The following is a 23,263-nucleotide window of genomic DNA, read 5'->3' as shown; positions in this document are numbered from 1 at the left end:
GACAATAAATCAAAATATTAATGACGTCGGAATAAATCAAATTTTTTTAAATTTTCGTTACAATTCCTCGTCGCTAAAAATATTTATTGAATCTGTAAATGTCAATTTATTGAATCTGTAAAAATACACGCTTCATATGATTATATGATTTATTAAGTAACAAAAAATATTCAATAAATAATATCGATCATGATGTTAAAATTAAAAGAGAAAAAATTCTTCTAGCTCGTAAATAATTATAACTTGCGAGGAATAACTGGCATAATATATAAATCGATTTTGCTATGAAAGTGATTATCATGAAAATATCAATCCATTTCTACGCAGAAAAAAAATTAGTCTTAAATCAAGAAAAATATTTTCATATAATCTGTATTAATACAAGTATTACCTTTGCTCAATTCAAAATTAAAAATCTTTTATGTGAAGATTATAATTTTTTATCTTTCTCTGTATGTAAAAAAAATAAATCAAGAAAAACATTCTCAGATCAAAAATACTATAATTCGATTTGATTGAATTTGTATTAATGCAAGTATTATTTCTGCTCAAAATTAAAAATCTTCCATGTGAAGATTATAAACATTGTCATTTATATGAAAGTGTCTAAACTTGCATCAGTACTAAAATTTTTTTGAAAAGTTTATCGCTTGTACGTAATGAGAATATACGATTTAAGATCTCGATTTAAGGTCTCGATTTAAGACTAATTTTTTTTCTGCGTGTACGCAATAAGACTAAAGTTTCACGCCAATCGACAATCGCAAACACGCGATCGACGTGAAACAAACAAAATGACGAAATGGCGGCTCGATCTTGAAATCGGACGTGTTCGACCTTACTGGATTATCGAAATTACATGGCCGTGAGGCTCGTCATGGTAACACGATCGATACACGCCGACGCCGAGCACGAATCAAGCCGACACCGTCATCCTGGTCGTCGTCGTAGTGGTCGTGGTCGTCGTTGTCGTCATCGACGCGTGTATATCGAGTTTATCGGGACCCAGATCCTCGATAAACCTGTTCGCGGGAAAATCGAGGTCGACCGAGGCGTGAAATCCGTCGCGTGTTTTCCGCGCGGAAGAAATAAAATTTGGCAATTGCTCAACTTGGAATTATTATCCGCGATCGAATCTCGGATGGACTGCCGGAATAAAGAGTTAGGTAAACCCTTGGGCACTATCATTAATTACTTTTTGTTGTTACAAAGTTAATTATTTAATATATATATATATATATTTGCGAATTATTTAAATATTCCGGTACGAAACTTCCGGCGTGTGCCGTAACTTTTGTACGATAAAAAAAAATCAAATGTAACGAATACTGACCTTTACGTTCGTTTAATCATTGTCCCTTGAAGGGCGGCGATCGTGTAAAATTACGCGATGACATTTCCAGATTTTACAACTCCGAGCGCCCTTTCGCAAGCGGACATCTCCTCATTTTTATTCATCTCCATTTTTTTATCTGCATTTTTATTGCACCGCGTCGCCGTGTTACACCGATATAAATTTCACTCGATACGGCAACACGCACACCGTGGCACAACATTCGCGAAGGGAGAAATATTCGCTAGCTCGTGCTCGAATATACACACGCGCCGAATCGTCGAGGGCACCGCGGCCATTTCCCGCGACGAATGACGTTTGTTTATGCGAGTATTATCAGGCGCAAAATATGTAGCTCGCGGAGTAAGAGAGAAGGAGAGAAAATTACGGGATTCCACCCGATAGAAATTCGGAATATCCACGGCGAACGACGTAATCGCTTCTAATCAATGTACACATCGTCGCGCGCATCTCCCCCCCCCTCTCTCTCTCTCTCTCTCTCTCTCTCTCTCTCTCTCTCTCTCTCTCCATGGTGCGGATTATCTGAAATTCCTATAACCTGATTAAATTATAACGGGCTAAAGCTGTCGCACACATGTTCGCATCAAGTCCCGATGCGTTCGACGCATTTGGCCGCGTTGCGTAACGATAATAGATAAACACGCCGAAGCCTTTCAGACAGTTGTTATTAGCATATAATCGCCTGGATAGACATGACATTATATGAAGCTGACACTCTTTCAGACACTATCGCGAAGGTATCTCTCGCATTTTACGATGTGTAAAAAAATGTAAATTTTTTTTTTTTTTCGTGATTATCAATTTCCAATAATATTGTCCATCAGGTGGTGCTCCGGTGTTACAAATTTCACGTGTAACAGAAAGTATGTTAATTGAATAAAATTATGTTAGAAAAAAAAAAAAAAAACGTAATTAAATTTTCAAATATCGCACACGTACGCACACTGAATTTCCAAATATTTATATATTATTCGACTTTATTTTGCCACGTGCGATTTACTTCTTCGATTAATTTACGCGGAAAAACTAAAAAGCAAATAAACGTGTATTAAAAGTGTATTAAATATAAAATAAATCAAACGGACGTGCGGTGGTGCGGGATAAAAAAAAAAAAAAAAAACAATATTCCCTCTTAAAAAAGACTTAAAATATCATTAAAAATTATATGCAAAAAAATCTTGCACGCGATAGCGTGCATCCTGCAATGAAGTTGTTAAAGCGACACAAAATGACACTCCGATTTTACGTACATACGCTCGCTTCATTATACGCTTTTAATCTAGCGTAAACGGTAAGCGTACGCGTAACATTGTCCCCAGGATGTCGCGAGGATGTTACGGGACAGGGATCGTAATCACGTCGGTGAATTAACTGGCGCAATGAATATTAAAAACAATGAAGACAGAACGCTACGTATTGCTCGTTACCACGGGGGAACGAGAATTCCCAGGAGAACAATGCCAGCGACTGGCTTAGACCACCATTGGTTATTCGGACATCATGACGTGATCGCTTCTAATCTAAACCGAGACTTTGTGTGATGAGGAACCATTGCATGGTCGTATTTTTCGCGAACGAGACTGTCTTGCTGACGTTACGTTTGCCTGTCAATTCAGCAATAACACAGACAAAAATTAGTCTTCGAATCAAGAAAAAAAATGTCCTCACATATAAACAGGAATATAGGATAATTTTATGTGACATTTGATGTAAGTATTATTTTTGCTAAATTCTAAAGACTAAAAGTCTTCTATAGAAGACTATATAATATTCATATATCAATAAAATTTCATCAAATCAAAGCTAAAATTTTTCCAAGAAGATTATATTCTTTTCGCTTGTATATGAGAACACGTAGTCTCTGATGAATGTCAGTCTCAAGATCAATTTTTTTTTTCCGCGAAAACCGCTCGTTCGCGCGGAATCATCCGTCGGTCGCGGTTGCGTCCGTAAAGAAGTTACAATTTTCCGGCCCTTATCCCAATCGGATCGTTCCGAGCCGATTTAACCGAGAAAGCGTGTCGGTTAGCCACGGTTCGTGAAAACTACTAAAGTTAACACGGATACGTCGATAATCGCGATCGTCTCTACGACGATCATGAACCCGCACGCGGTCACGATCGTTAACTTGCACGCGACCGCCGCTCGCAAGTTATTAACACTCTTGCAAAATAAGAAGCAATTTCCCCGCGCATTGATTAAGACATGCGAGGAGGAAGTGGAGAGAGAGAGAGAGAGAGAGAGAGAGAGGTAAGGTATATAGTGGAATTAATTGCGCAGAACTTGAGGAAACTTGCGGAATGGCAGGTGCAGGTAGAGTTGGCTGGCATTAATCAGCGTATTAGCGACATAACAAAAGAGCACCGTAAAAATGTACGGTTAATCGTCGCGACTAATGAAGGCCGATTGTCGGCGGCGACTAAACGCTACCAGCTATCTATGTCCAAATGTAGATTAATTCAAATTTAATGTAGCCATATAATGACGATATAGAAAAAAAAAAAAAAAAAAGATAAAAATAATTTATATCGAGTTAATCTTCCATCGAGAAAGCGTCGGTCGAGTGTATAGTGAGATATTTCACGTAGTTGTGTGTTTTTGTTAAAAGAAGGATTACTTCCGGCAAAGAGATGTAAGAATATGTCGCTCTCTTTCTCTCTCTCTCTCTCTCTCTCTCTCTTTGAGTGTATCATAAAGTTGAGACTTGTTTCGCCAAAATTGAGAATAATGAAAGCTCGTTGTTTATGTCAATAATATTTAAATAGATAAGGAAAACGTTAACATTATGTGAAATACACATGAAGTTACAAATGTTTTGATCTGAGATTAGATGATCTTTAGTGTAGTAGACTATCATGATCGAAGTTAAATTATAAATCAAATCTAAAATATCTTATCATTAAATACGTAAAGATAACTGAAGTATCAAATATACAACAATCTTTGTTCGTTGATACCTTGAAATCGTAATCTATCTTCCGTGTGGTCATTCCAAAGATGGAATGATATGCCGAGGGATGCCTTTATTCTTATCAGACAATCTTGATTGTTCCCCTCAGAAATTGTAAGGCCTATTATTTGAGATAAAAAAATTCTTCCTAATGTGTGTTATAGAATTATCAAATAAAGTGAAAATGAAAACACGAATTCAGCAAACTATATAATAAAAAGATGAAGTAAAAAAATAAAAAATAAAATTAAATGAGAAGTAATTAGAAAAAATAACAAAATAATAAAAAGTAATAAAAGTTTTTACTTTGAAAATAATCATCATTTACAATGGTCACTATGTATATAAATATTTCAAGTTTAAAAATATATTTTTACATTCAAATTTTCACTGCGCCGCGTACTTTTGCGTACTAAAGCTTCATCATTTTGTTTAACAAATAGTCAAATAGTCAACAAAATAGTAAATTTCCTAAAAGTACAGGAAATGATAACTGTGAAATATCGCTTAAAATCCAAGTCATTTTGGGTGTTAAAAGAAGAATATTACGGAGCAAGGAAAGCGTAGGACGCTTTTCCTATGAACACAGTTTAAAGAAAAGAGAACGTTCTTGAAAGTCGTGAAAATGAGCTCGAAAAACAGAACAGAAGGAGATGATAAAAGAGAAAGAGAGAGAGAGAGAGAGAGAGAGAGAGAGGGGCGGAGGGAGGAAGGAGAGAAAGGAGGCAGTTTCAAGCTGGCAATTTTGTTACCAAGCCACAAACCATGGGAACACGAGGGTGCGAGGGTGTGGGAACAGAGAAAAGACCGGTGGTATAAATATTTAGGAGCGGTGTCGCGCGCAATGTTTAAATATTAAACACCCGCTTGTTCCGTGTCGGCCGTTTCTTCTTCCCTTAACCATCACTTCTTCAACGAAAGAAAACTGCCCCGCTGTGGATCTGCAGCGCTTTAGATCTGTTTTAGAAGATGCTGGTATTAACCCTGGAAACGCGCACCCCCGTCCGACGCGGTATTTCCGGCCATTTCTCATCTCGGAGACTGTTGCATGAATTAGTAAAGCGACCGTGTGCTTACGGGATTTGGCGCTTTAAATGTAACCCTTTCCTAATATCCACGCGCTTCTCCTTTATACATATACCTACGTGAAAACTTACGTAATAAATTTGATAAATTTCAACCAGTGGTAGAAATTCTTAGGAGATTACAAGTTTTCCGCTTCTTCAAAATATGAAAATGTAGCGAAATTAAAATCATCAAATAGCGAGAACAAGAGAAGGGGAGGGAGGGAGAGAGAGAGAGAGAGAGAGAGAGAGAGGGGAGGGAAGAGTTGTTATCAGGCAAAAAGTTTTCAATGAGCTAATAAATATTCCGCACGTCGATGTTAATAAATTTGACAAGTTCTAAGAAATTGCTAGGAGATTATTAAGTTTTCTGTTTTATTAAGCTCCAAAGTGTCCAAATTCCACCAGCAAAGAGCAGTGCTAATCCAAGTGAGAAGTGTAGCGAAGTTAAAAAATCGTCAAACGACAAGAACGGGAGAGGGAGAGAGAAAGAGGGTGCGAGAGTGAGAAAGGATTAAATCAGAATTACGTAAAGTGTTAAGCTACAAACCAGGCCGCGACAGAGTCCCGCGACTACTTCGGCCCTTTCCTCTGTTTCGGAACTTCAAGCGAAAGCTCGTAAACATCGTTAACCGACGGATCGCCTCACCTGTGTATAATTAAATCTTGCGGAAACTCCGCTGGCGATCGCCCCACGGCCGTGGCCAATAAGAAATTCGCGGAACTTCCGGCGGCGCTCTTAATTGCCTCGTCCTTTCTAACTTCGTTTCTAATTACGGCGAAACATATCAGCTTTACTTACCCACGCTTTGTAACTTGAAGAAAGATCGTAAGGTACGGACCTTAGGACCCCCCCCCCCCCCTCGAGAACCAATTGGAAAATCTCTAGTTAAAATATATATAAACGACGTTTCTTTTCGAATAGAAAATAGAAAATCATTTTTGACCGCTTTGATAATTTTCTGCAAAACAAATGGTATTATAAATTCATTTCGATAAGAAATACGATAAATCGTCGGCAAAAAGGCCCTAAACATTCACAGTAAAGAGGCAACTCGGCAAATCAGCATAAATAAAACATAAATGATTGAAAAGGGTGAAGAAAACGGGGGACGAAAAACGTGGGACGGAGGACAAAGAAAACAAGGAAGGAAGAGATGGAAATTCGTTATCCAGAATGATTCCGCTTATAAAGTTCGCCTAGGAAGTTCGTGTTGTTCGATAACAGCGCGCCGGGGGGTTTATGACTGGAAACGAAAGACGAGTTTCGAGCGAGGACGCCATAGAATGCAGGGAAATTTTACGAGATAAAAAGAAGGAGATGGAAAGAGAGCACTCCGCCTCTTATCCTCCCAATTACACTTTTCAACACGAATAGATAAGTCTGGCATTCCTCAAAAAAATTTGTGCGTTATCACATTTTATCATCGATATCTGGCTAAATAGATAAGTCCTGCCAAAATTTCCTTTTAAGTATATTTGCTTGCACGTATAGTCCCTAAATGCAAACTCGTAAAAGCAATTCATCACGCTACGACACAGATCCGAAGGATCTCTGTTGCGATCTTGAATACGGAACAACCTAATCTATGCAGAGAGAGAGAGAGAGAGGAAAAAAAGAGAGGATTTACAGAAGAACGTCTCGTAAAAAGAAGGAGAGAAAATCGTGTCACCAGTCAAAGTTGCAAAGAGAAGAAATAAATTAACTACTGCATTATCTTCATTACAAAGTTTTTATGCAATGGAATAATTAAAAATACTTTGGAATATAAAAATATTATAAAATAATATACTTATTAATTAATTATATAATTATATTATTTTATAATACTACTTTACAATTATATAATAATAATTGTAAATATACTATTACTATTAATGGAATGTTAAAAAGTTTGGAATATAAAAATATTATAAAATAATATAATTTATTATTATATAATAATTGTATAAATAATATTGTAAAATACTATAAAATATTATAATTTATCTAATTTGAAGAAATAAGTCGTGGTGATTTTGCAAAAATCTGCTCTCGAGAAAGAGAGGGAAAAAATACTGTACCCAATCTGCGCAAAAATTTCTGGCGTACGGCTGCAATTTACATAAACTTACGCCACGATAAGATTCCCAATAAGTTCGCCAACGAACGCCGGAAAAAATGAAGAGAAGATCGTTTATTTACTGTGCATGATCCTGGCACGATCTAATCGCCGATTCGACTTCCGATCGATTTGAGATAACGAGAAGATGCTTAGCGCTCGAGATTTTTGTAAATCGATTGATTGAATCACGAACGATTAACCTTCGTGATTGCAAGGATCAATTGAAGACAGTATATACTTCAGTGACAATTTTTATCGCGAAATATTTAAATAAAATAAATTTAACTGAAATCTAAAATCTAAAAATCTAATTAACTTAAAATTCTAGACTTTGCATACATAAAATTTAAAATATAGTTAATAATTAAGTTTATTCTTATGCTACTAGTTTCAAAAAGGCGAGAATATTTTTGCCTCGACTTGAAATTATAAACGCACAAAAATATTAAATAATATCAAAATAATGTAGCTATCAAATGTTTCAGCGATTTAATCAAGATTTATGGTAATCAAGAAGAACAAATTCTATACCATTTTTACACACACATATATATATATATATATATATATATATATAAAAACACCTTTTCATAAAGAACTGATTTTTTATTCGGTTTTTTACTCCGAATTGAAAAACAGATATGTTTTTTTCATCTCTAAAAGAGTACGATACTCATTTAAGTGCTGGCTTAGATTAATAACCTGCAATATTACCTCCGTATTTGCTTTTTAATTTAAACATAACGTTTTCAACGTACACGCGCGCTCCGCGTTCAAAATTACTTTTCGGACCTCTAACTATCGCTTTTGTCGACATTTTAATTTAAGCCACCATTCGCGAGTGAAAAGGACTCGGGACAATCGGATGCGTGGTTACGAAACTCCGGGAAACTCAACGTCGAGCTGTCGGCTCAATAATTCGGCAAAAGTCACGTTGCTCCACGAAACGTTACAATGATCCGGCATGATTAAAACGAAACGTCGCTGAGCCTCGAGACGAAAGCGTAGCTCTCGGAATATATTTCCATTCGCGGGGTATTCATTAAAAAAAAAAAAACAGGCATACTGAAAGTTTTTTTGACAAGCTCGCGAATAGCTTTGGAGTTTCTCTCATGCGCGGTTAAAAATCTTCTACATGAAATATCATTCAATCCTAAACAAAAATTCTCTGATCTTCGGGGCAATATGTTATTTGAAAAAGTTATTTTGGAGGATGCTGGGACTGCGATCCTTCCGCATCTCGCGTCTCGTCTCGCTCTCGATGGGAAAACAGGATGTCGAAATGTATTGCATGCCGTCGTAGTTTGCGCTCGGATTTCCCGATCAATCGGATACGGCACACTTTGTCAAGCGACTTGCGTCGCGCGCAAGTCCAAGCTCGACACGCTAATGGAAATTAATGCCAACGAGGTACTAATTGATTTCAATTGTATTTCAATCGATCCCGACCGTACCGTGTTGTCGAACGTCTAAACGAAACTCCGAGATTTAGAGATTAGAAATGTTCCGAAAAAGAAACAATTAGTTTGATCATTCGGTGAGATATCAGCACGATGAATCATCCCTTATTTTCCACACTCTTGATACAGAAAAAAATGATCGAAAAAAATTGAAAGAAAAAAAAATGAGTCTTAAATCAAGATCAAATATTTTCATGTATAGCGAGCAAGAATATTGTGATCTTAAAAATTTTAGATTGAATTTGTATTGATGCAGGTGTTACTTTTGCTCAATTCAAGATTAAAAATCTTCTACGTGAAATATATTCAATCCTAAACAAAAATTCTCTGATCTTCAGGGCAATATGTTTAAAAAAGTATTTTTTAATGTATCTTACAAATATATATATTTATTGTGCAAAGTCCTTATAAATATTCTTTTCATTCATAAAAGAAGTTTACAAACCATAAGATAAAATTAAGAATCACTCGAGCTTCAATTAAATTTGAAAAATTTAAAAAAACCTACTTAATTTAAAAAATAAATATTTTATACTGCACATTTTCAACCCTACATTCATAAAAGCTACATATAAAAAAATTATATATAATGTACAACCAAGATTCAATTTTTATAAACCTGTTAAAATAAATATTCTTCATTAAATAAAATAACCTAACACGAAATCGTTATCCAATATTGAATATTGGATCGTCGTAAAATCAGTATACTTTGATGCTTAAAATGGGTTAAATCCACTCTTATCTCATTAACAACTTAGTTGGCAAAACTCCAGATTATAATACAAAGACAAAATATAAGAAAAAGCAAAAAGATTCCCTGATTTTTAATAAAATTTCTTGAGAATTCTTTGATTTCTCAAAGCATCAACAAATCCCCTGAGAATTTCCAAATTTTTCCAAATTTTCCGAGGTTTTGCACACAGTAAACACCCTATTGTATCTAAGAATAGATACACAGTATATTTGCATCGATACAAATGCAATTAGAATCAAGGGTAAATTTTTCAGATCGTAACATTCTCGCTTATACATAAGAATAACGTAATTTTGATTGAAGACTGTTAACTTGTTCTGTATACTCAAAACTATTATCGTTGCCAAGCTAAAAAGCTAAAGAAAATCTTCCTCCTACGTTTCGGCAGACTCCATTTCGACGAGCACTCGCTCCGCAACGACGATAAAGTCAATTAAAATTACTAAGGTATTTCGCGTAACGGGAGAGCTTCCGCGAGTCTGTCTGCCTGCCCGTCCGTCCGTCCGTCTATCTTTGCTCAAGTGCATTTTCAAAAGTTGGAGAGGAGATTCGGGGATTCAATCGTTCTCGAAAAGAGAACGTTCGATTGCGTTCAAAAACATTCCGAGAGAGAGACGCGATCCTGACATCGTTAAAAACTTTGCGTTACTTTCCCGTCTCTTCTACTCCAATTGGTTTCCCGATACGTCTGGAAAAGCGTTAATAGAACACTGCCGCCGACGATATCGCATTTCTTATCAATTTTTCCCCCGGTCTACCGGGGTCTCGTTTCTTTTCCGATTCGTCGTTCTCGCTCTCGTCGAGAGAAACGGCGTCTCCGATGCGCGGTGCAAAGTGCAAGAAGATCTCGGGCCGGAGAGAAACGGCGGAAAAAGGTCGACTGGGTCGAAAACTTTTCCCCAGATTGCAGCAGGACTCGACTCTAGATGTCTCGTCTCGATTTCCGAAGATTCCTGTTTCAAAGTGGACGGAAGGAAAGTGCCCCCCCCCCCCCCCCCGAGAGATGTTTTTTTTTAATGCGCTCAAAAGAAGCCGGCGGCTGAGAACTTTATTTGCATATGCGTTCGTTTACTACTTAGATTCGGTCTCGAGATTCGTTCGGATTTATTGCCGCGATCATTTTGCCTCGTTGTGCCGTAAGAGTAAATCACTCTCGCGCGTCGCGAATATATATTTTTCTAAATTCCACCTTCGTCGTTTCCTCCGAGGAATGTAAAACCTTCCGCAAACTCGATATCTCTCAACGAGATTTTAAATAAACGCTGTATACACCGGAGTGTCCCGTTTACCATTTTGTCCTATTTGCCACGGGATTAATACACATACCTTATCACTTATTATCCTAAAATGCTTTCCCCTTTCGCGACAAACATGTCCTTATCCTTTGCAATATATTTATCACAAAGAAATTAAAATTCTTCTTCGGAAGATTACAATATTCTTGCTTATCTGTATTTGATAACTGTTTGAACTTGAATTTTTTTTCTGTTTATAAAAAATAAATCAGTTGGTGCAACGCATTGGTGCAACAAAATAAATGCATTGACGAGCAACGGGTAGGCGAATCAAAATTAGCGGTAAAACGACGGACAATCTCTCTCTCTCTCTCTCTCTCTCTCTCTCTCTCTCTCTCTCTCTCTCTCTCTCTCTCTCTCTCTTTCTCTCTAATGGTCGTTTAAGTGTCACGTATTCGCCGATCGCTAATCTTTCGTAAATTAATAGTGACAATGATAACAGTGCTCGGCCGTCGATTGGAGGCCCGCGTTTGCTTATCGCTCGCGGATAAACGCAAACGAGCGTTCGAGCGCGAGTAACTCGACGGAGTAACGAAACCGGTTTCGAACGGCGAACGAACGGTACAATGCGACGTTACATCGCGGCCACCGCGGTGTAAAGCCGACTCGCCGTATACTGGTTTAACCCAGTACTCGAACCCCAACCCCAACCCACCCCGACCCCCACCCCGAAGACATTACACGTGCCCGCATTAGCGCGAGACTAACTACAGCTGGTGGCGCGCGGCATCTCCTTCTCTTCTCAGCCTATTCTCTCAAAGAGCTCGACGACAGCACAAATACTCCGCTCCCGTTTCCGTTATTTCCCCCCCCCCCCCACCGCCCGTCATTATGTTACAAGGGAGTTTTTTATTCGTCGATAATCCTCCGGGCAATTTTCCGAAGAAGCAGAAATATAATGTGGAAAATGATACGTAGTAACATTCAACGTCTCTTAAACGAAAAGTGTTGTTGTGTGTCTGGTTATTCTTACTTCGAACGAACGTTGTGCAATTTACAAATGTAGAAAAAAGCGCTCGGCAAAAGTGCTCGCTTTCGTGTTGTGGACATTAGTTTGCGCTTTGACAACACTGCTGCGACAAAGAAATAACATTTTCCTCGAATATTTTTTTGGACCAGACCGAAACTAGTAACTTCCTATAGGTTCTTCGGACGTTGAATACGAATCCGTTTTCCAAAAATGTTCCGTCAATTTTGAGAAATTTACAGTTAAAGCTTACAAAAGAGGGCAATTCATCCGTATTTTGTTACGTTATATAACTGTATGTATATAACTACAATATGTGACGTATTGAAAAAGTTTTACTGCAATCAAAATTAAATATAGAACTTTTAACCCTAAGAAAAAACTTTTTATGGCCAAATCTATTGCGGAGAAGTTATGGATTAAACAATGTGCAGAATAAAATAGCTTCAAAATTATATTCAAACTTAAGATTCTTGAGATTGTTGAAAATACAAATCCAATTCAAAAACCTGGATTCACGTGGCGAATGTGAAAATTTAAATGTCCGAAAACTATGAAAAATATTTCGTTTTAATGTTTTCTTTTCTACTGAATAGTGTAAACATTTTATTTAACACGATGTTTCTTAAGTAAGTTTATATTATCGACGTCTGATTTAAAATTCATAAAATAAACTATATATATAGAAAAAAATTAGTTTTAAAAATCAAGATAAATTTCATAAATATTAAGAGTATTAAAATCTTAAAAAGATTTTAATTTTAATATAATTAAATTTGTATTGATGCAAGTATCATTTTGCTCAACTCAAGACAAAATCTTCTATATAAAGATTATAATATTCCTGCTTATATATGAGAATGTCTATCTATATTTTCATAATAACATTTAATCAAATCAAGATTAAAATCGTTCTAAGGAGAATTCTTAAAATATTTTCTTGATCACATATGAGAAGATTATATATGAGAATATAGTCTTGATCTAAGATATTTTTTTGTGCACGTTTTTTTTAAATTTTTTCCATTTTAAGAAGCCGCAAAATATACTCGTTTTCGCATTAAGTTATAAATGCCGATCATTACTGCGCGTCCGCAATAATGATAGAAATCTAGATTAGCGAAAGCGCGATTTAATCCCAAGCATCATAACGCTGAATCCTCTCGGGTTGATGCGGTTTTGCTGCGCTGCCTAGCTTTTCAGCAAACTATGCGAATGATAATAAATATTTATCAGCAGGGAAGGTAACTCGAGAAGCGAGTTCGCTCCGCGATCGCGTTTTGTTTACCAATAATACGCAAACCAAGCAAACAGACGAGAAAGAGGAAGAGTGAAACATTTCCTCCGACAATTATTCCCGCAAATAAATCATCGGAGAGGCGCGAAAAGAAAGGAAGAATAAAAATCGGGAATTATTTAATAAAATTTAAAAGAGCGTCGATAGAAATATTTGCGATCCCAGAACGCGTTGGAATTCGCTTCGCGTCCGATTCGAGGCGAGGAGGGAAAATTCTGAGAGTTCCCGGAGCTTCTTCCGAAATAAATTCTCGCGGGAGAATCCCCGAAATCCACCCTCGACCAGCCCCGTTCTTCCCCCTTGTCTCGTGTACTCGCGGCACAATTGCGGACACATGTCCCGGGGACGAGGGACGCATGCGGTAATCCGGAGGCCGATGAATATTCACGCGTCGCTTTACGGTGGCAACGAAAGTCATTTGAATTTATACGTACGGTCGTCTGCCGATTATTCCTCGCCGCGATAGCGAGCTACCCGTGTCTCTGCGCGCGCGTGTCGCGCGTCCGACTCGCACGCGTGTTTGCGCGCGAAATTCGGCTGCCGGCTGCTCGCATTATTACAAGTTCCCGACACGTGGAGAAAGAAGGCCGGGCGGGGGGGGGGGGGGGGTGGCGCGTCCACGGAATTCGAGCAAGAGGAAACTTTCTTGGAGACAGAAGTGCGGAAGCACGAATTTTTTTTTAGGGAAATATAGTGTAAATTGTAGATAAAAACTCCTCTCGAAAGAAAAATAGGATATTTAGAAGTATTTAAAATTGATAGTAATTTATTTTGTTTAAGAAAATGAGCGAAGACAAATATTTCCATTCTATAAAACTGCTATATATCACACGATTGAATAGTTGATATTCGCGCTATCAACTTATCAATCAATCGAATTATTCAATTAATATTGCCCATTCTTGCGGTGTAATTAGTAAATAAGTTCCTTCTGTCTTAGATCGAAGGACTACTTGAGCCTCAGCCTCGCGAGTGGGAAGAAATTGGAAAAAAAAAAAAAAAAAAAAAAAAAGTTATCTCTCCGTTCATGGAGACGCGTGCCTTGGAGCGTGAAGCGATCGAACGATCGCAGGGCGGAATACATCGATGGTATATCGATCGCGGGGGTTGTCACGGCATTGAATGAAAACGAGACGGCGATCGATCGCGTAGCCTCGGGACGAGGCGAAGTCGAGAGGAGAAGTCGAGAAGCAAACGAGCGGAGAATACGCGAACGAGGGCTAGGTCAGCCCCGCAGTTGCACTCGGCTCGTTATTACTCGGCGGATGGATTTACGGGCCATCGCGTCCGTTTCGTCACAATCGACGCTCGTAAATAAACCAGCGTCGCCCGCGCGTCTTTTTCGAACGAATAACTCCGCTGCCCTTCGGACGCGGCAACTTCTTCAAAAGTGAAACGACGAGTTTTTTCTTTCTGTTCTCTGTTTATCTGGATTTACGGAGGTCGCGGTGAAACATTACGTAAAATCGACGCTTATTTTATATACTTGTATATAAAATAAGAGAATGAAAGAAAGAAAGAAGAGAAAATATCTGTCGCCCGAGACTCGCGCAGAAAAAATTAGCCTTAAGTAAAGACTACATTTTCATGTATAAGTATAAAAATATTTTTATCTTCTTAGAAAAATGTTAAGTCCTAATTTGATTAAATTTTATTAAATTTGATGCAAGATTATAATTTTCATCGGAAGAGGATTTTTAGTTCTGAGTTGAGTAAAAGTAATACTTGCATCAATTTAAATTTAAACAAATCAAGATTAAAATTATTAAGAATATTAGTGTCCTCTTAAAAAATTCTTACTCTTGATTTGACCGAGTCTTATTGATGCAAGTATAGATGTAAGCAAGAATATTATAATTTTCATATAGAATTTTTAATCAAAAATAATAATACTTGCATCGATACAAATTCAATCAAATCAAAACTAAAATTTTTAAGATTATATAATATTCTTATATATGAAGAATATTTGATTTAAAATTAATGTTTTTCTCTGCGTATAACACGCTTCAAAAATATTTCAAATTTAATCAAACACTAAGTAGTAAAAAGTATACACATCGATTACGATATATTTAGAAAAAAATATAGGACGGTACAATTATTTCAATCTGAGCGATAATAACCAAATCTATTACGAATAAATCGTGCGTTCTAGCTGCGTTTCATGGCGGTGACTTTCGCGTATATTTCTGGCTCGTCGGCTCGAATTTGCGATAAATAACGAACACGACACGGCGAGCTGTCGCGAGATGCACGCGTGTGTCATCTTCTGCCGCACATTTCGGGACGAGAGTGAAATAGATTTCACTAGAGCGGTGAGAAAGAATTCACGAGCAGGCGACGAGTTTAGAGCTGTTAGTTCGATCGACCGGCGAGTGATGGCGACGATTTGCGGATTTTTCCGGTGACACGAATAATTATACGACCCGTCCCCGGGAACATGTACGGCTCGATTCGTATTCGTGGAAATGCATCATCAATACAGCATCAAGCTCAGGCTGCATCTATAGCCACCTGTGCTCGCGCCAATCGGCACGAGAGTCGTTTGTCGTTCTGGTTTATCGATTTCTCGCCAGATGATCATCGAATAATCAGTAATTAATTATAGTAAAATATCCTCATGAGACTGTATCTCTAACAAACGTTTATTTATTAAAATTAGCCATAGATTCAAAGAATAGATGGCATTATTCAATAAATAGGTTCTTGGGCGTGTAACAATTATTTTTTTTTTTTTAATTTATACAAAGAAAAAAATTAGTTTTAAGTTAAGACAAATATTGTCATATATAAACAAGAATATTATAATCTTTTTAAAAATGTTAGTCTTAATTTTGATTGAATTTGCAAGTACTGATGCAAATAATACTTTTGCTCAACTCAAAAATCTTCTATGAAGATTATAATATTCTTGCTTATATATGAAAATATATTTATTCTTGATTCAAGATTAAGATAATTTTTTGTAATTTTTTTTTTTTCCTATAAATTTAGGACAATTGCTTAAATCGCGAATCACGCGTTTTGGATTTGCAACATGATCGCTTAAAGCTAAATGAATTATTTTCCCTTTAATAAATCGATAATTAAATTTGAAATCGATTATCCTCCTCCTTTTTTCTTTCGCAAGAAATTCCTTTTATTAAAAAATATCACCTCAACCAGGAATTTGGATCATCCGCTTTCCGGCTTATCTATCTCCTTCGATGAGGTACATAATAATATTTCACAATAATCAGATAAGTTTTTTTTGAACAAGAATGTCATTTTTCAGTCGACGTAAATTGATTATTCTTTCCAACTTTCCAACTCTTTGTGTTTGAGACGAGAGATATAAAACCAGCTAAACTTCAACCAATCTTTTACGAACCAATGAAAAATAGTTTTATAAAGGGGAAAAAAAAAAAAAAAAAAAAAAGACCACACACCATCATAGAGATATCTTGTTCGTTAAAGCGCGGGAAGTGATCACGCGTGGCGTTATCAAGAGTGGTCGGAAGGAAGAAAAGAGAGAAAGGGAGAGGGAAAAGAAAAAAAAAAGCTCTGCTCGCTTGTCCCGCATTGTTTCATCGAGAGCGCGTTTCGTTACGCCGCGTCGACCGCGCACGTCGTTCAACGGGCGCGTTTATCGACGCGGTTATCGCCGATTGTTGTTGCTAATATCGGACGGCAGGCGCGAGCACGCGTGTGGATAAATTCCCGGACTGGTCCGGCCGATCGCCCCAAATTTCCGCCCGTTGTTGCGCACAAAAGCAACAAACCGCCGCTGCAGCTGACATGTCCTTCCGCTCGCGGTGAGCAGGCGCGATTGAAGTCCCCGGGGAATTATCCGCCGAGTTTTCGCTTTTGTGCGCATTACGGAGAAATTACCCCGTGCGAGAATAAAAGCTCGGTAGTTACGGTAAATAATAATAACAATAATGGTAAACTTTGTTGCAAAACCCACAAGCGCAAACCTGACCGAACGAACCAGCCGAAACTTCCCTCTCTTAGCCTAACGCGAAGTCGAAAATTATATATATATTGGTTAAAATAATAGAACTTTATTTTTTTTTTATCATCGCTAATTTGTAATAGAATGATGACGTAATGTTAAAAACTGATTATATTAATTATAAACGCATCTGCTCATCTCTGTGCACTCATTGAAAAAGTTTTGTTGTTAAAATTTACTTATCTAAAATGTACATATTGTGTGACAATGAGCAGCATCTCAAAAATAATGGCATCGATGTTTTGTTTTAATGTACAACAACGAAGAGATACTTCATATCAGAGCTCTCGAATTCCACTGTGTGCAAAAAATAATGGCATTACGCGGACATATCGGAAATGGGAAACAAATCAATATAATCGTCACTTGATGTAGCAGGGATGGGGATATTTTAATCGACGTTTAATCGATCGATGTGAAAGAAGCGTGATAAATTTTGGTAGAATGGAAATAAAGACAGACAGAGAGAAAAAAAATCGCGACGAGCAGCTCGCGCGAATAATTAAGTGACAAACTCGCGAAAATGACAACTGAAATGGCAATTCGCGGTTTCCCCTCAATCGGGACTCGGTTCGTGCAACTTTAAAAACTGGGTCGACGGTTCATTACAGGGCCGATTAATTCTATGCGCGTAATGAGACTTTCGCCGCAAAAAAGAGCGAAAAAAATTTACCAATTTTGGCACGTGAAATTAATATGGACATAATTCATAATGAAGCAACAATCGCGGATCGCAAACATAGGAAGAATTTTAAGATTAATCTTAAGACAAGAAAAATTTTAATATTGATATAGCAAATATAAATATAGATATTCAAGTGACAATATAATCTTCATATAAGTTTTTTAATTTTCAGTTGAGCAAAAGTAATACTTGCATCAATACAAATTTAATCAAGTCAAGACTAATCTCGCTTATATATTTGAGAATATTTGTCTTGATTTAAAACTCATTTTGTTTGGATGTAAGAGAAATTAGTCTTAAGTTAAGATTATATATTTTCATATTTATTGCAGAAAAATTTTATTAATACAGCAATATTATAATCTTTATACAGAAGATGTTTCGTCTTGAATTAAACAAAAATAATGCATCAAAACAAATTCAATCAAATCAAAATTAAAATTTTTAAAAAGATTATAATATTCTTGCTAATATGAGAATATTCTTCTTGATTTAAAATTAATTTTTTTGTGAACAGTGACCATACAAGTAAGCATTAAATATGCTACTTAAATATATTATTTAAAATATGCTAAATCTAAACGATATCGATTGTTTAAGCGTAATAAAATAATGAAAAAAATTATTTTTATCATCAATACGCTACATAAAATAAAGATTTTATAACAATATAAGTAAAGAAAATCTGGATTTTATGTATGAGATAATATAATAAGCCAATAATAATAATAAACGCAGAAAATAAAGTAATAAGCAATAGTATAAGTAAATAAAAGAGGAGGAAGACGAATAAACATATCGGCTTTCCCGAGCGACAGAATCGCGGAAGAGGAAAAAAAAGAAAAGAAAACAAAAAAAAAAGAAAGAAATTCCTTTCACAGACAGTTATCGATGACGGTGTCGAGCGACGAGAAAGTTTCGATAAAGAGTAGCTGGCTTGCGAAATCACGCTGGCTCTCGATATTGAATATTCATGCAAGGCGAGAATCGCTCGCTCCGCCTCGCAATCTACTCTCTCTGTCTCCCTCATTCGCTCACCGTCGGCTTCCCTCACGCTCGAAATTGTCGGGCTTCTACGCGAAATCCTAAGGTCGCTCCCGATACTCGATACGCCCGCCGATTCGCGCGCACAGCGGTGAGCGTGTTTATCGAGGATTTCAGTGCGAAATGGGATACGTCCCCGACGATTCGTGGCGCGATTATCGAACGCGGCAGTGCGAATACTTTTTATCAAACCCGTATAGCACGTTACCTCTGGTACAACAGCCGTAGAAAAAAAAAAAAAAAACAGTCTTTCGACACACTCTCTCTTTTTGTACAACTCTTACGTACAACGTACGTTAATTACAAATAATTTCCTTCTTCTTCTTCTTCTTCTTCTTCTTCTTCTATTTTCATTTCGGTGCCTGTTTTACTTCACAAATAATTTCCATTATGTTATATTAGCGTCAGGTTAGTACATACATATTGTGCCGGATATTCATTTTTGTAAATATATCTTTCGTGTTTTTATTTGTATTATGATTTTTTGTTATCTGTAATATCAATCATATATCAATTTGTCGTTATATCATTGGCAATAATTTATCACGTCATTTTTTTGTTCGTCATTCGAAATGTAAAATATATTTTCTTGTTACTTTTATTATTTTTTATTGCTCTTGCATAAATATAAATCTCCATCGATAAATCGCTATTGATGATATAAATATTATAAAATAAATAAATATAAATATGTAAACATCATCAAAAGTATTTTATTATAAGAAAAAAGAATTCGGTTCGCAATCTCACTGACGTCTTTTATCAGCTGAGCTCCAAAAATCCTGGACAAATCCCTAGTCGACAAAGTACAGCAATGAAACCATCGTTTAGGAGTCCATCGTTTAGGAACTCACAAAATTCGTAAAAATAACGCGGAAATGCCAGCAAAACAGAAAATTCCGATCGATAGATATTTTCCCATCAGCAAAATCCCGGATGAAAATCAAATTAATTTCATAAAAGCGATTATTTAATACTCTATGTCAAAAACATTTCGATTGAACAACGCGCATCGATAGCATCGTTTATCGGGCAAAAAGTAAACAAAATACGTTCATTTGCGTTGAGAGCCGCGCAGAGAAGATTATACGAGCGTGGCCTATACAACCGAAATAAATTACGCCAAAATAAATTACATCGAATTACGACGAATTTTATTATACGACGGATTTTACCGCCGTGCGGTGGCCGCGACGCACGTGGCACGTTTATCGATCGAAAGCGCAAAATACCGGCCTACTCGCGGATTAGAGCAGAATGATGCATAACGATTGATGTCCTCTTGTTAGCGAATGAGAGAGATACAGGAGAGAGAGAGAGAGAGAGAGAGAGAGAGAGAGAGAAGCACTTAGGAGCATTTATATGTTTCCGTGACAGCGCGTTTTGAAGGAGAAACGAAATATTAATAAAATATTAATGCATTTCTCACTTACTACGTTTCTTTACGACGCGCAGGAAAAAAATTAGTCTCAAGTCAAAAGAAAAATATTTTTCAATGTAAAATATATTAGAGAGATTACAATCTTGTTAAAAATTTTAATTTTGATTTGAATAAATTTGTAAATATCGATGCAAGCGTTACTTTTGTTTCAATCTTGAGTCGAGCAAATGTAATGCTCGACTCAAGATTGAAAAGCTTCTATATGAAAATTACAACATTCTTGCTAATATATGAGAGCTAATATATGAATATCTACTGAGATACTTGCGTATCTCTCTCAACTCTAACAATGCGAGAAGGGAAGATGTAGCGCTTCGAGAAAAATAGCAACTCCGGATCCGCGCGTACGCCAGCTCAGTGACAATGGATAAAACTTTATTTCTCGAGAAGAATACCGGGAGGAGGAGGAGGGAGTGGCGAGGGAGGGGGGGGAGGGGCGCGAAGAGATGCCTCGGTCCAGCGGATGCTGGAAATTCCCGACGTGGGCGATCTGGGCTGTAGAGCTCAGGGATCTGGGCTCAGAGCCGAAAAATACAGTTGAAAGAAATAGTCGTTGTGCTTACGCGAGAAAGCTCCACCGGCAGCGGCCATGAATTTTGATGGATTTTCCCCCCCTCCCCCCTCCCCCCCGCGGAGCTTTCGCCCGGAACGACGCTGATTTGCATTATGCAATTTACGCGCGCGCATAGTTCGATGTGTGTGTGTGTGTGTGTGTGTGTGTTTTATGTGTGTATACTTGTGAAAGACAGTGGCGAATTCTGTTCGTCATATACGCCGTATATGCGTCTCTCTCTCTCTCTCTCTCTCTCTCTCTCTCTCTCTCTCTCTCTCTCATATTTTTTTATCATCTCGATTCCCTTTTGTGCGATACAGCTGCGTATAATACGACCGTACGTATACATCGCATACATCGCGTTGCTCTGAATGAAAATGACGAATGTGTAGTAAACATGCGTTCTTAGAATATATTAAATTTAAGATAAAAACAAAGTTGTTTTTAGAATGATGTATTTTCTCAAGGGAACTTCGACTTATGTGCATAGATATGCATATATTAGCAAGGCAATTTAAGTATCGTTAAATGCAAATAAAATTAAATAGGATATCTATGCGAAAAAAATTCCCTGCTTTTCAAGACAATTTCTTATAAATTCCAGGTGCAAGTGAAAGTATTTTTAAATATATTTTACAAACAAATATACATATATATATTTGCGTAAGTCCCTAATATTACGAAAAGTCCTTAATATTTTCCTTAATATGTCCTTAATATTTTATTTATAAAAGTTTGTAAGTCATAAAATAAAATTAAAAATCATTCGAGTTTTAATAATTAAATTTAAAACATTTTGAAAACGACTATAAAAATTAAAAAAATATTTTTTTATATTGCATAAAATTTTTAAACATTATTTTCAAAAGCTACAAACAAAAAAATGTATAATGCATAACCGGTGCAAAATTCAACTTTTACAAAACTATTAAAATAAATATTCATCCTAATTACGAAACTGCATCCAACACGAAATTGTTATTTTGAATACTGAATAATGAATTACTCGTAAAATTAGTGTTTAGAGTGAAATTCATTGTTATCGTTAATAATTTAGTCAGCAACTCGCGATTATAAAAACAAGATATTAGAAAAGACAATTTCAAAAAAATTTTTGATTTTCAATAAAATTCCTTGAAAATTCCAGATTTTTCAGATGGAAACACTCTGTTAAGTAAAATTGTTCTCATATAGTTCAACTTTTAACATTGCAAATAATTAATTTGGCAATTAAAAACGTTTATTTCAACTGTTACGTATATGTAATTCCATTATCGTATCTTCGCAACTGACGTTAACGTATAATCAAACTATGAAAGCTCAAGGAAAATGTTCTCTCATAGCTAACCAAACGAAATTCTAATATAAACGAGTCTATTTGTATTCCCTCCATTATCGTGCAATAATGGCCGCACGGCACTTTTAAAATTTCTTTCGTACCGATACGGACGAGTGATAATTAGTTATGTTCGCTGCTTAAGCCCACCCCATTTTCGGAAAGCATCAATTAAGAAAGCGTGTTGGAATCGGATAAAGCGCTTGGATAATAATTTTGTCCGAACTGCCTCCCATAAATGACGATCTAATTTGTGCAAATGCGAGAAGTTGGTTAACCAACGTACGTACATACATTTCATATTCATAGGTATGCGCGTTACCTCGCTTCGACGAACGTCCCTTAATCTCGCGGGAGGGAGGAGGGGGGGGGAGAAGGATTAACGGCTAATTATCGCCTCGCGTGTAGAGGCGCGCGCGGATATTTTCACGCTCGCGAGAACACGGCGGCGATCCTGATTTTGTGCGGGTAAAACACGAAGAGGAGACTCGCAGCCTATCCGCGCGAGCCGTCCAAATATATGGACACGTGGAACGCATACGCAAGGTAAACACGAAAGCTTCTTACCTGGTGTGGCTGCAGGGTGTCGGGGACGGGCTCCGAGGCTATTAGCCAGCTGTGCTTACAGGGCGCATAAGCGCAACCTCCACCTCCGAGCTACGCCGGCTTTGTCCCTGCATCCTGAAAGAAAAAAAACAGCAAGACAGAAAGGTGAGTTTTGTGTACCTTAAATTGCGCGCGCACCAGGCGCTCTTCTAAGTTTATTTAATTAAAACGCTAGATATCGAGATTTATCAAAAAAAAAAAAAAAAAAAAAAAAAAAAATCCAAATGTCCTTTTTCTTGGGATAAATATATAAATTATACAGAAAAATATATTGATCTTAAATCAAGGAACATATTCTCTTGTACAAGCAAGAATGTCTCGTTAAAAGTTTCAGCTTTGATTTTATATTGAA

General features: G+C 36.9%; 1 protein-coding gene across 4 annotated transcripts in view; it reads right to left on the bottom strand.

Annotated features, from left to right (window-relative positions):
* Positions 1–23,263, bottom strand: part of LOC105425275 (uncharacterized) — a 198,616-nt gene that overhangs the window by 55,031 nt on the left and 120,322 nt on the right. For all 4 annotated transcript variants that reach the window (XM_089073501.1, XM_089073500.1, XM_089073504.1 and 1 more), the window contains one exon: positions 22,873–22,986. The gene's annotated coding sequence lies outside the window, so the exon portion shown is untranslated. The remainder of the gene's footprint in view (positions 1–22,872; positions 22,987–23,263) is intronic.

This window comes from Pogonomyrmex barbatus, unplaced genomic scaffold, assembly GCF_055798465.1.
Source record: "Pogonomyrmex barbatus isolate J1 unplaced genomic scaffold, ASM5579846v1 scaffold15, whole genome shotgun sequence".
In the NCBI taxonomy this organism is placed as follows: Eukaryota; Metazoa; Arthropoda; class Insecta; order Hymenoptera; family Formicidae; genus Pogonomyrmex; species Pogonomyrmex barbatus.
This window is presented reverse-complemented; position numbering and strand designations above follow the sequence as displayed.